Raw genomic sequence first — 13,576 nt, forward strand, 5'->3', positions numbered from 1 at the left:
CACTTTGGTCTACTACTTTTGGTAAGACAGGACAAGCTAGGTAAATTATTACAGGTTACATTCCAACATAATCATACGATGAAGATATTCTGCAAACCCTAACAGCCGGGTTAAATCTTTGTCTGTACGTTTTGTCACAACAGCATCACTTTAATGTGTGGTGTATTTGTTTTCGTTTCATTATACAGTTTAACACATTTCTGACTGTACCTGTTTTCACGAGTGAAACCCGCAGTGAATACTGTTCGTGTTGCCGATGCAATATTCAGTTTGCCCACTAAGTGTCAGGCTTGGAGCAGGGAGAGGACTCGAATGCAGAGTTCCAACAAGAGGTGTTTTATTCTCTTAAGCGGAAGACCGCACAAAAACAAAAAGCGCCTCACGATGAGGGACAAAAAGGCAAAAACCAAAACGCCTCAAAACGAGGGAAAAAAGGCTGGGAACAGCAAACAAAAGGCGCCTCAACAATGAGGGAAAACAATGGCAAAAACCTAACTAAACCAAAAAACACCGAGCTCACGCTGGGCAACGGGTGTCTTCTATCTATGACTCTCCGGGGATGACTGTGACAAAAGTGATCGCTAGTGTGCATGACGAGGCAAGACGCACTGGCACAAGACAAGGGGAAGACGCAGGCTATATACACACACAGAAGGAGGAGGACACAGGTGCAGACAATTAGGGTCAACGACACAGGTGCACACAGTTGGGATCAGGGAAGTCAAGTGGCCTGACGCGCAGAGGAAGGACCCACGGACTGAAACGAGAGGAGGGTTACAAAAATAAAACAGGAAGTGACAATACGAAGGACAGGACAAGACAAAAACAACCCACAAAACACGACAGCAGGACACTAAGGGGCTGTAGAGCTATGCTATAGAATTCACGTTGATGCATATTCATGTGTATGACTGTACGTAATACGTATATGTTTTTTTTGTTTTAAAGAAACAACAAAACGTTACATTTTATAATGCTTATTTTTATTTTTGTCATTTCAGTCTTACAGAAGGATTGTAATAGAAGAGTTGACAAATAAAGCTGAGGAAGAACAACAAAAGAAAATCGTAAACAAAACTTCTAGACTTCTTCGCTATTACCTGGCTGTTAGCTATCTGTCCAGCTATTCAGAACATAGCGAGGGCAGAAGAACATATTTTAAGACAATTTAAGAGTATTGCAAAATATCAAACGGCTATATACATATTTTAAGGTAATTTAACCGTATTAAGAAATATCAAACAGCTGCATACATATTTTAAGATGAATTTCTAAACACCGCGAACTTGAACAGCTACACAATAAAATGACTAAACATAAACATGACTACTCAGACTCACTTTCACTCTCTGTTTCAGAGTCAGATGTACACTACCGTTCAAAAGTTTGGGGTCACAAAATTGTTTGGGTGACCCCAAACCTTTGAACGGTAGTGTAAATGTTATTATAATAAAATATTATGAATTAAATATTATAAATTATATCTTATATTTGTATAAGATTATAAAAAATCTCTGAATATAAGTATACATATATATTATAAGATTTTTTACACAGAAGATTATATATATAATCTATAAATAATTATCTAAATAAATATATACACTACCGTTCAAAAGTTTGGGGTCACCCAAACAATTTTGTGACCCCAAACCTTTGAACGGTAGTGTAGATGTGGATGTAGTTGATCCAGAGCCTATCTCTGAGTCAATGTTTTTCTCTCCACCTTGGACTCCTTCCAATTCAAGAGCACTTTCCATTTCGACAACTTGCCTTAAAGTCCAAGTCTGACATCTGGCTCACCCATGTCCTATTCCAGCCTTGATGCATTCAAGGCTGTCGGTAGCGGGCTCCTTCCAGAACGACCACTTGCCTGAAGGGCCAGGTGTGCCATCCGGCTCACCCATGTCGTTTACCTGGATTGCCTGTGCCAATCTCTCTACTTCCATGTCTTCCTCTTCATTCTGGAGCAGAGATACGTTCTCCCGTCCATAGCTTTCTCCTCCTTGTCCCTCTCAGAGGAGGTTTCCTGGCTGTCCTGCTCCATTTGCTCCACTTATGATAATTTTGGAAAGAACAAGATAGGTCGGTTTAGTGTTGACCGAGAAAACAAGAATATGCAATGAAGCTGAAGCATATGCTGAAGCAATCTCAAGTACTTACCTTGTACTCTCACAGGCAGCGTGGTCGAAATTTCTAACGATCGCAGTATGTTTTTTCGGATGCCGTACGCTTGCTCCGCATTTTTTTCTGGGCCGACGATGTAAAACATGTCGGCTGTCGTTCGGTCGTGACACATGCTTTTATTGACGTCCATGTTTTCGTCTTGGCTAAGACTGCAATCAGCCTATAGCAGGGGTGTCCAAACATTTCGCAAAGCGGGCCACATTTGCTTCGATGAAAATGTATAGGGGCCAGACCATTCGCACCGACATTCCTCGAACCATTACCATTGTAAATGAACTTGTAAATATGTAACTACCGTATTCTAATTATCGCCCAGGGCTAGAACAGCGGCTGTTTTGATCGACCTCTAACAGCAGGGTGCGTTAATTGACGCTCCATCGATGCGACACGTTACCGTCGCACATCACATGTTGCGCACGTCATGTTATCGCGATCGTCTTGTTCGAGCGCACGTCCCGATAACGTAATTGTGTGAGGATATTGTAGCGGAGTGACGAGTGTAATTAGTGTGAAGGTGAAACCTTCACACTATTGTTATTCCTGTACTTTATTATTATTATTATACTACATCTTCCGCTCACTTTTTCGCTGATTAACTACTTCCACATACTTCAACCGATTCACTCCATTCCACTTTTCACTTATTCCAAATATTCATGACACCATTGCTTACATTTTTTTTGTTCCACAAATTTTCCGTTTTCACAGAATTCCCAAATTTCCGGCAATTTTTTCCCCATTCATTCTTAATGGCAGATTCAACATTTCACATTTACGTTGTTCCAGATTGAAATTCACATAATTCAACACATTCAAATCACATTGGGGACATTCCCAAACTTGCCAAATTCAAAATTTTCACGTTTCATCTTTTATTTTGAAATTCACACCCAATTCACCAATATTTCCTTTTTCCCTTCTCATTTCTACATTTTTCAACCCATTCAACCCATTCCAACTTTCAACTGTTCATCATTTTTCTACCTATTCCACAACTTCCCAAAAACTTCACATCTTTTATTTTGAAATTCACACCCAATTCCTTTTTCCCTTCTCATTTCTACATTTTTCAACCCATTCAACCCATTCCAACTTTCAACTGTTCATTATCTTTCTACCTATTCCACAACTTACCAAAAACTTCACATCTTTTATTTTGAAATTCACACCCAATTCCTTTTTCCCTTCTCATTTCTACATTTTTCAACCGATTCAACTTGTTTCAACATCATTCTTCTTCACCTTCACACGCAATTTCTTCAGGAATTGCAATTCTAGTTGTATCATAATATAGAGATGAAGAGAACAAAATCCAAGTCGCATCAGCCTTCAAAAGAAAGCAAGCAGGCTGAAGCGCCAGACGATCCGTGTACATCACAACTTCAACAACAAAGCACGGTATTGAAATATCATGCAAATACGTATATAGTTTATGGAGAAAAACTATTTAAAAGGGACATTCGACGTGCTGTCAAATCAGTCATATTTAAACTTGCGCAATGACGTCGGCATGTGGTCGTGGAGGAGTTTTGGGGGGAATTTTTAGCAGCATGGGCGATAATTAGAGGTATCAATGTTTTTTATTTATGTCATCGCTAACACACACTGGGCGATTATTAGAATATGGGCGATAATTAGAATAAATACGGTATATCCTTTGCTGTCTGCAGATAGGTTGATATTGCAAATGAGAATCTGTTGTCAATTGCGCTACCGGAAAAGATTAAAACAATGAATTAAACACAAATTTTATGAAAGTTAAATGAATTTTTTATTAGATGTATTAAATTTGTTTTATTATTGTTATTGTTGTATTAGTAAGAGGGGTGATTATTGGTATTTGTGACTGCAGTAAACAGGCCAGGTTGCATCATGTCAGATTTTTAATCCAAATTAAATCATTCTTCATTTTATTTTTTTTATTTCAACTTCATATGCAACAAATTACATCATAATCACAAAATAATCCATAGTCTTTTTGTTGTTTGCGATCACTGTGAGTGGGCAGCGTAGACGCATAGTAGTGTGTAGAGTTAATACGAAGTAGACAGCTCTCCGCAGTAGTCCGTGTTTTTTTTTTTTTTTTTTTGCCTTTCCCTGTGCAGCGTCACTTGCAGCGTCTCTGATTTTAGCGTCGCCTTAGTCCTTGGTGTGAGGACATTTGAATGAGGAAGTGTCTGTATCACTGATTATCTTGCAAATGGACACTTGTGAGCGCGTGAACTAGGAAGGGACGGAGTAGACGTGCTCGCAACTGTTCATGAGCGTCATGTGGGCGTTTCCATTAGGACGAGTTTCATATAGGACGGGTCAAAGAGAGCTGCGACCAACGTGAGCAATATGGGGCCGAAAAAAAACCTAACCATGTCCACGGAGGAGGTCGAGGACATAAAAAGGTCACTTGACTTCCTTTCGGAAGAAGTTTCTGCTGTAAGGATGCAGCAGAAAAACATCTTGGCACTGGTGGAAGAGGTAAAGACGCTCCGTATGCTCAATGCTGAGAAGGACAAGCGGCTTACCTACCTTGAAAGTCGGGTAGCGGACATCGAGCAATACACAAGAATAAATGACATTGTCATCACGGGAATAGCGATCAAACCTATATCTTATGCAAGGGCAGTGACGGCAAGTAACGATGGATGTGAGCAACATGCAAGCTCAGCCGAGCAACAGGTAGCTGAGTTTCTGCAAACTAAAGGAATAACTATGGACTCCAACCAGGTCGAAGCATGTCATCCACTGCCCAGAAGAAACAGCAACGACAAGCCTGCAGTCATTCTGAAATTTGTCAACAGGAAGCACAAAGTTGCACTTCTAAAACAGGGTAAGTTGCTCAAAGGTACAGACATCTACATAAATGAACATTTGACAAAGACCAATGCGGATATTGCAAAGAAAGCACGTCACTTGAGAAGAATGAAAAAAATAGAGTACATGGACCAGAAATTGCAAGATATACATCAAGCTTAATGGATCACCAGAAGAGGCCAAGATACTGATGGTGAGGAGTATTGAGGAACTAGAAAAGCTCGAATAAGTATCCTCAACTGGAGTGGACTTGGAACTGAATGGAGGTAACAACACAAAACACAAACATAATGTTCAGGGACACTACTCAACCTACATCAAGCAACAATGGACAGGTAACACAGTGGATACAAGAACATGAACAACTCCAACTGACGTTTGATTACAGTGAAAGCAGCACTCTGGACATAGATCAGGACATCGACCCAGACAATAATTTCTTCTCCACCACAAACAACACATGTTATTATTACAGCAATGATCAGTACAATACGGACATCTTAACAAAAGATAAGCTATCTATTATCCATTTCAATAGCCGGAGTCTATATAAAAATTTTAGTAGCATTCGGGATTACTTAAACACATTCAAACAATCATTTAATATAATAACTATTTCTGAGACCTGGATTACGACTGAGAAGGGAATGCACTTTGAGATGGAAGGCTATGAATTCATATGCAACAACAGACAGAGCAAAGTGGGGGGTGGTGTTGCAATCTATGTTGATTTGAATATGAAATTCAAGATTGTAGAGGCTATGACACAGGTGGTGGACAATCTTCTTGAATGTCTCACGATACAGATTTGTGTTGAAAAGAAAAAATACATTATTATAAGTTGTGTCTATAGAGCTCCTGGTTCTAGCATTGATACATTCACAGAATGGATAGAAAGTGTGATTATACAAAAAGGCAATAAAAATATTTTTATTTGCGGGGATTATAACATTGATCTATTAAACCCAAATAAGCAACAAAATATTGATGATTTTTTAAATTTAATGCATAGCCTGAGTCTCTTTCCTACAATCACTAGACCCACGAGAGTAACATCACAGAGTGCTACTCTGATAGATAACATATTCACCAATATAATAGAAAACAGGACAACAAGCGGGTTATTAATTACTGATATTACTGACCACCTTCCAGTGTTTACAGTATATGACAATAATTTCAAATCTGAAATTGGGGTGTATAAACAACAAAGAAGAATTAGGACAGATGAGACAATTGCTACTCTAAAACATGAATTAATGCAACAGAACTGGGATGCAATATATGAAGTAAAAGATGTAAATAATGCATACCATAAATTGATGACTATATTCACTTCATTATATAATAAGCATTGTCCAATCAAGGAATATAATAAAAAAACTAAATATAAGGACAGTCCATGGTTGACGAAAGGCTTAAGAAATGCCTGTAAAAAGAAGAATTTACTCTATAGGAACTTCATAAAACAGAGAACAGAAGGCGCTGAAGATAAATATAAGAGATATAAGAATAAATTAACTAATATTATAAGATTAAGTAAGACAGAATATTATAAGAATAAATTAGAGGATAACAAAAATAATATTAAGGGGATATGGACTCTCCTAAACCACATTATTAGAGAAGGTACCGAACAACATAAATTACCTAAATATTTTGTTATAAATGATACTGAAAATTATAATATGGAAGAAGTGGCAAACAGTTTTAATCAGTTCTTTGTAAATGTTGGGCCTCAAATAGCAAAAAACATACCGATTCCAGCGCCAGATGTAGGCAACAGAGATAAATTAATAGAAAGGAATCCTCACTGAAAATGAAAATGAAATCATTAACATTGTGCAACAATGTAAAAATAAAACATCTACCGACTGCAATGGGATTGATATGATGTTAGTTAAGCAAATCATTGAGGGGATTTCAAAGCCACTTGTGTACATCTGTAACTTGTCATTTTTAACTGGTACATTCCCAAAGAAGATGAAAATTGCTAAGGTCATTCCTCTTTATAAAACTGGGAGCAAACACAACTTTACAAACTACAGACCTATCTCAATATTGCCACAACTCTCAAAAATATTGGAAAAGCTTTTTAACAGTAGAATGGATGGATTTTTGGAAAAACATAAATTATTTGCAGAGAACCAATACGGTTTTAGAGTAAACAGATCAACAGCACAGGCATTAATGGAATCAATCGAGGAAATCACAGATGCAATAGACAACAAACAACATGCAGTAGGAGTTTTCATTGACCTCCAAAAAGCTTTTGACACAATTAATCATAATATACTATTCAATAAATTAGAAAAATATGGGATAAGGGGATTAGTATTAGACTGGATAAAGGATTATCTGCGAGAACGGCAACAGTATGTAAAGTTGGGTAATCACTGTTCTGGATATCTGGAAATAGCTTGTGGTGTTCCACAAGGGTCAGTTTTAGGCCCTAAATTATTTATTTTGTATATAAATGACATGTGCAAAGTCTCTAAAGAACTAAAACTCGTCAACTTTGCAGATGACACAAATATTTTTTGTTCAGGTGATGACATCCAACAAGTGGAATCAATGCTGAATGAGGAAATGAAAAAAATAAAAATGTGGTTCGACTGGAACAAATTATCATTAAATGTAAGTAAGACCAAGTTTATGGTATTTGGCAAAGCGAATATAAAGATACGAATAGAAATAGATGGAAATGAAATTGAAAGGGTGCAGGAAAACAAATTTCTTGGGGTTATAATGGATGACAGGCTTAGTTGGAAGCCACACATCAAAAACATAAAGTCTAAAAAAAAGTCATATACAAAGCAAAAGACTTACTGGATTATCATTCACTTCGTACACTTTATTGTTCTCTAGTCTTGCCCTATTTGCATTACTGTGCTGAGGTTTGGGGGAATACTTATAAAACTTCACTACAGCCACTTATCATTCAGCAGAAAAGAGCAATAAGGACTATTCATAAAGTCAACTACTTGGAACACACAAATCCACTTTTCATACAATCCAAACTATTGAAATTCACTGACATAGTATCTTATCAAACAGCAATCATCATGTATAGGGCAAAAGCAAAACAACTACCAGATAATATCCAAAACTTATTTAGGCATCGGGAGGGAGGTTATAAGTTAAGAGGGAATCACAACTTCAAAATCTTAAACATAAGAACAACCTTAAAAAGTTTCTGTATAACTATAACCGGGGTCAAACTATGGAACAATCTAAGTGAGGAACTCAAGCAAAGTCCAAATATCCACCAGTTTAAAAAAATGTATAAAGATATGTTGTTTAGCGGGTACAAAGGTTAAGAGTGCCAAAGGGCTACACACAAGTAAAAATGAAACAGAACAATAAGTGTGCAAGTTTGTCTACTTGTGTTATATTGTAGAATTACAGTATAGTATGTTGAATCGTTGGTTTAATGGATGAAGTGAGAAAGGGGTAGGAATCTAAAAAGCTATGCTTCCTCCTACTCCTTTTCGAGCATTCTTTATTTTTTTTATTTACTTATGTATTATTATTATTAATTAATTAATTTATTTAATGTATTTACTTCTATTTGTTGGTTTATTTTTTTTGTTTGTTTGTTTTGTATGGACTTATGTGGCACTTTAGAGTGTTATTTGTTTTTGTTTTTTTTGTTTTTCTTTTTTGTTTTGGATGTTCGAAATAAAGATATCAATCAATCAATCAATCAATCAATCAATCAATCAATCAATCAATCAATCAATCATATCTGCGGCTCACTCTGGGACGCGCAGGTCCCCGTGACAGTGCCAGCGGGCCACTTATTGATTTTATGACACAATGCTTCGGGACAGTTTCAATGTAGACGCAGGCCAATTTAGACGCGAGCATTCCGACAACGCGGCCCAGCGAATCAAGTTTTTTTCTCCAGCTGACGGATGGCATCTTGAAACTGACACACTGCCTTTGTCACGGAACAGAGACAGGGCGATCAGATGCAGCACGATCCTTTATTGAAAAGGGGGAAAGGGGAAGTGGAACGCTGGACTTGCGATCTGGCTGGCGTGGCTGAGCAGCAGAGCTCAGCGTATAGTCGTAGTCGGAGGCAGGGAGGTGGTCGAGGCAGGCGGCGATCACGCTTCTGATCAGAAGCGTGGTCAAGGGACGAGCAAGTAGTCAGGGCAGGCGGCGATCATAGCGTGGTCGGTCAGTTTACGGAAGCAGTTGGCAACAGAGATCGTTCAGGGGACAAAAAGCAGTGGTGTCACGGGCAGGGTAAGCAGACGAACTGACCACCACTGGCAGAATACAGAGTTTAAGTAGGGGGACCTAAGGAGCTCTAGCAGGTGCTGGCAATTACTTGATTGGGGCTTAGCTGGAGGTCAGGTGACGCAGGAACGTGACATAACCGCCCCTCAAGGGACGGCTCCCGACGTTCCAAAAACAGAACCCCGAGCCAGAGCAGGAGGACGGGCTGGAGGGGGGGATACCCCAGATGCGCGTTAATAACAGTCCGATAAGTCTGAGTCAGGCGAACATGTAGACCAAGCACCATAATCAGGTGGCACCACCGCCCATTCCTCCTCCTCAGCTGCGGCATCGGGAGATGCCGACCTCGGGGCCGGCACGGGAACCAAATATTTGTCTTCTGGACTACAAAGTCGATCATCGAACTGCGGCCTAGGGTGTCCTGGTGCTAGGTGCACACATGGACACCCTTATGCTTGAACATTGTGTTCATTATGGACAATCCATGTCGAGCACAGAAGTCCAATAATAGAACACCGCTCGGGTTCTGATCTGGGGGAGGGGCGTTCCTCCCAATCACGCCCTTCCAGGTCTCATTGTCATTGCCCAGTCAGGACCCATCGCCCCACCCGAAGGCGGAGGAAGGCTACCCTTTTGTTCACTGGGTTGAACCCCAATGTGCAGGCGCCCAGCCAGGGGGCAATAAATATGCCCACACCTGCTCGACACCTCTCACCGTGGGCAACTCCAGAGTGGAAGAGAGTTCAGCCCCTCTCGAGAGGGCTTGTACCGGAACCCAAACTGTGTGTGGAGGCAAGTCCGACTATGTCTAGTCGTAACTTTTCTGCCTCGCACACCAGCTCGGGCTCCTTTCCAGCCAGAGAGGTGACATTCCATGTCCCAAGAGCCAGCTTCTGTAGCCGGGGATCGGACCGCCAAGGTCCCTGCCTTTGGCCGCCGCCCAGCTTAAATTGCACCCGACCCCTTTGGCCCCTCCCACAAGTGGTGAGCCCATGGGGGGACCCACGTTTTCTTTTTGGGCTGTGCCCGGCCGGGCCCCATGGGCGAATGCCCGGCCACCAGATGCTCGCCTTCGAGCCCCATCTCCAGGCCTTGCTCCAGAGGGGGGCCCCAGTGACCTGTGTCCGGGCAAGGGAAATCTGAGTCCATATATATTTTTCATCATAAGGGGTTTTTTGAGCCGTGCTTTGTCTGGCCCCTCACCTCATGGACGATTCAAATTTTTAAAAAAAAGGTGTTATATAAGGACCAAATAAAACTATCAGGACTTTAAAGGGCAATGACGTCACCTTTCAATCACTTCTAATTAAAATAAATACACAAACCTGACAGCACTAAGCATTAGTGGGACAATCATTTTATCACGATTAATTCAACTTTGTAATGCTGAAACATCATCATTCTGTTAGGTGAGGACACTGACTAACAGCCAGATTGCAGCCTGTAACAGGTAGACAACAGTCTCTCACACAAAACAAGTGTCATGACTTTCAGTTATACAACTTGCTGTATAAAGCATTAATGAACAAATAAATAAAATTGTAAAAAAAAAAAAAAAACGGAACTGTGTGTTAGTTACAGATTAGAGATTATTTCTTTGACTGCCTCTTTGCAGCTACTCTTCTGTTTCTAACAAAGTCTCTTATATTTTGCAGATTTCTTTGTGCCAACACAGGGCCTTCTACCAGCTTGCAGTGACTGCATTCAGTTTTGGTGGCCAGTCTTCCCTTGATTATGTGATCCTTGAAATGCAGCTTCCTCTGCCTTAGACCACGATCTCTTTGGCACACTTCTGGAACCATGTTCTTGACCAGCATTTGTCCCTGGAACATTAATGAACATTATGTCCTTCTCTGGTTTTGTTTTCTATTTCAGGATCCTTTGGGTTTTTTGAGGTCTGGCTCTAAAGTTAAAGTTAAAAGTTAAAGTCCCAATGATCGTCACACACACATCTGGGTGTGGTGAAATTTGTCCTCTGCATTTAACCCATCCCCGTCTAGGCCGCCGCGTGGGTAATGGACTCGAATTGGAGAGTGGTGTAATCTGTTCCATGGAATCCACTGTCAGTTTTTGAACGGGACTGTCCTGGTCCACGTCCGTAGGTGATCCTCGGTCCAGGGAGTTGGTTAAGTCAGTGTTAGAAGACTTGGTAGACGTAACGTCTGCGTCCTGTTTGGGGTTCATGAGCATGAGCGTGTTGATGACATGAGCTGCTGATACAAGAAGCGAGCACATCATTGGAACAGAAATGCATGGTTGGTCATAGACGTTGTCATCGTTTTAGCGATTGATTTGACCCACATGCAGAAAAACCAACTCAGACATCCAGAATGAGTGAGGAGTGTTTATTGGAGGAGCTGCGGTGGAGGTAGAGCGGGATGATCGGAGCCAGGAGCACGGAGCGGGGCAGCAGTGGCGGAGCGTGAGGCCAGAACGGGGTGGATCTTGGCGGTGATCGGTGGAGGTAATCTAAATTCAACGTGGCTGTGGCGGGGATCTTACTGCGAACCAGAGGAGCTGAAGAACTTAGCGTCGAAGAGCAAGGCGAGAACTATGAGCGAGGAGCTAGAGGCACAACCGTGGAGAAGATCACACTGAAGGGACACTCAGGCGACGAGCAGTTGACAGCATGCTCCTTAAGAGCTCTCCTTTAACGAGCCTGATGAGTCGCACCTGGGCCCTCTGCACTCTGCCACTCTGCTCACAGTTGCTCCCTGTGGACAAAAGAAGTATGCCACCCCGGACCCTGACACCACCCCTCCCTCAACGGCCGCCCCCGGGCGGCCCAGAAGAGGAAGATGGGAGTGACGACCAGTAGTCCGAGATGAGGGTAGGGTCGCAGATGTAGGAGCGGGGCACCCACGACCGGTCCGAGGGACCGTAGCCGTCCCAGTCGACGAGGTACGGGCGTCCACGATCCGTCGGACCGGGTCGACCGGGTCGCCATCAAGATCCTGGGCAGGAGGCGCGGGCTCGGCCGGGGGAAGAAGCACACTGGACTCGACCGGCTTAATCTGTGAGACGTGGAAGGTGGGATGGACTCGGAGGCTCGGAGGAAGACGGAGACGGACCGCCGAGGGACCAATAACTGCCAGGATCTCATATGGCCCGATGAAGCGGGGGGCCAGTTTCCGGGACACGGACTTGAGGGGGACATCTCGAGAGGAAAGCCAGACCTTCTGACCTGGGGAATAAAGTGGGGCAGGCGTGCGTTGTCGGTCGGCTTACTTGCGGTTCTGTTCGATGGACCGGTGAATGGCCTTGACGGCGTTAGACCAAACGTTCTTGCAGCGCCGTATATGGTGGCGAACAGACGTGACCGCGATCTTCTTCTCGTCGGCTGGGAACAGCGGCGGTTGGTAACCTAACGAAATCTCGAATGGGGAGAGTCCTGTAGCAGAGGAGACATGAGAATTGTGGGCATACTCTACCCGGGGGAGAAACTTGTTCCACTCGGACGGGTTATCGGAGCAGAGACATCGGAGCGCGGCCTCGACCTCCTGGTTCAAGCGCTCAGTCTGTCCGTTCGTCAGGGGATGGTAGCCCAATGTCAGGGAGACCTTCGCATCGAGGGCTGAACAGAACTGTTTCCACACCTGGGATATGAACTGGGGACCTCGATCGGACAGGATCTCCTGCGGGACACCATGGAGACGGAATACGTGTTTAACGAGAAGCTGAGCTGTCTGGAACGGAGAGGGGGTTTTTCTGAGCGGTACAAGATGACATGACTTGGAGAAACGGTCGACGACGGTGAGGATGGTGGTCATTCCCTGTGAGATGGGCAGGCCTGTCACAAAATCTAATGCATTATGGGACCAGGGGCGGTTGGGTATGGCGAGAGGCTGTAGAAGACCAGCTATGGCAGGACTTGTTGTGAGCACAGATGGGACAGGCGAGAACGTATTCCCAGACGTCCTTGTGGACAGATGGCCACCAGAAGCGTCTGGTGATCAACGCGATGGTGCGGCTGGTCCCGGGATGGGCTGAGAATTTGGCCGAATGAAACCAGTTAATTAGGCGAGGACGGACTGAGGAAGGGACGTAGGTCCTCCCCCGTGGCCCCGTGCCTGGATCGGGTTCCCGTTGCTGAGCCTGAGCAACGAGCCCCTCGATATCCCAGGAGAGGGAGCCTATGGTACAACTGGGGGGAAGGATGGGAGCTGGTAGCAACTGATTCGCCGGTAGCAAATTGGCGGGACAAGGCGTCTGGCTTCGTGTTCTGGGAGCCTGGGCGATAAGAAATGGACAAATTAAAACGAGAGAAAAACAAGGACCAGCGAGACTGTCGAGGATTCAGGCCTTTGGCGGACTGTAGATACGACAGATTCTT

The sequence above is a fragment of the Syngnathus acus genome, chromosome 24, assembly GCF_901709675.1.
Source record: "Syngnathus acus chromosome 24, fSynAcu1.2, whole genome shotgun sequence".
NCBI lineage: Eukaryota > Metazoa > Chordata > Actinopteri > Syngnathiformes > Syngnathidae > Syngnathus > Syngnathus acus.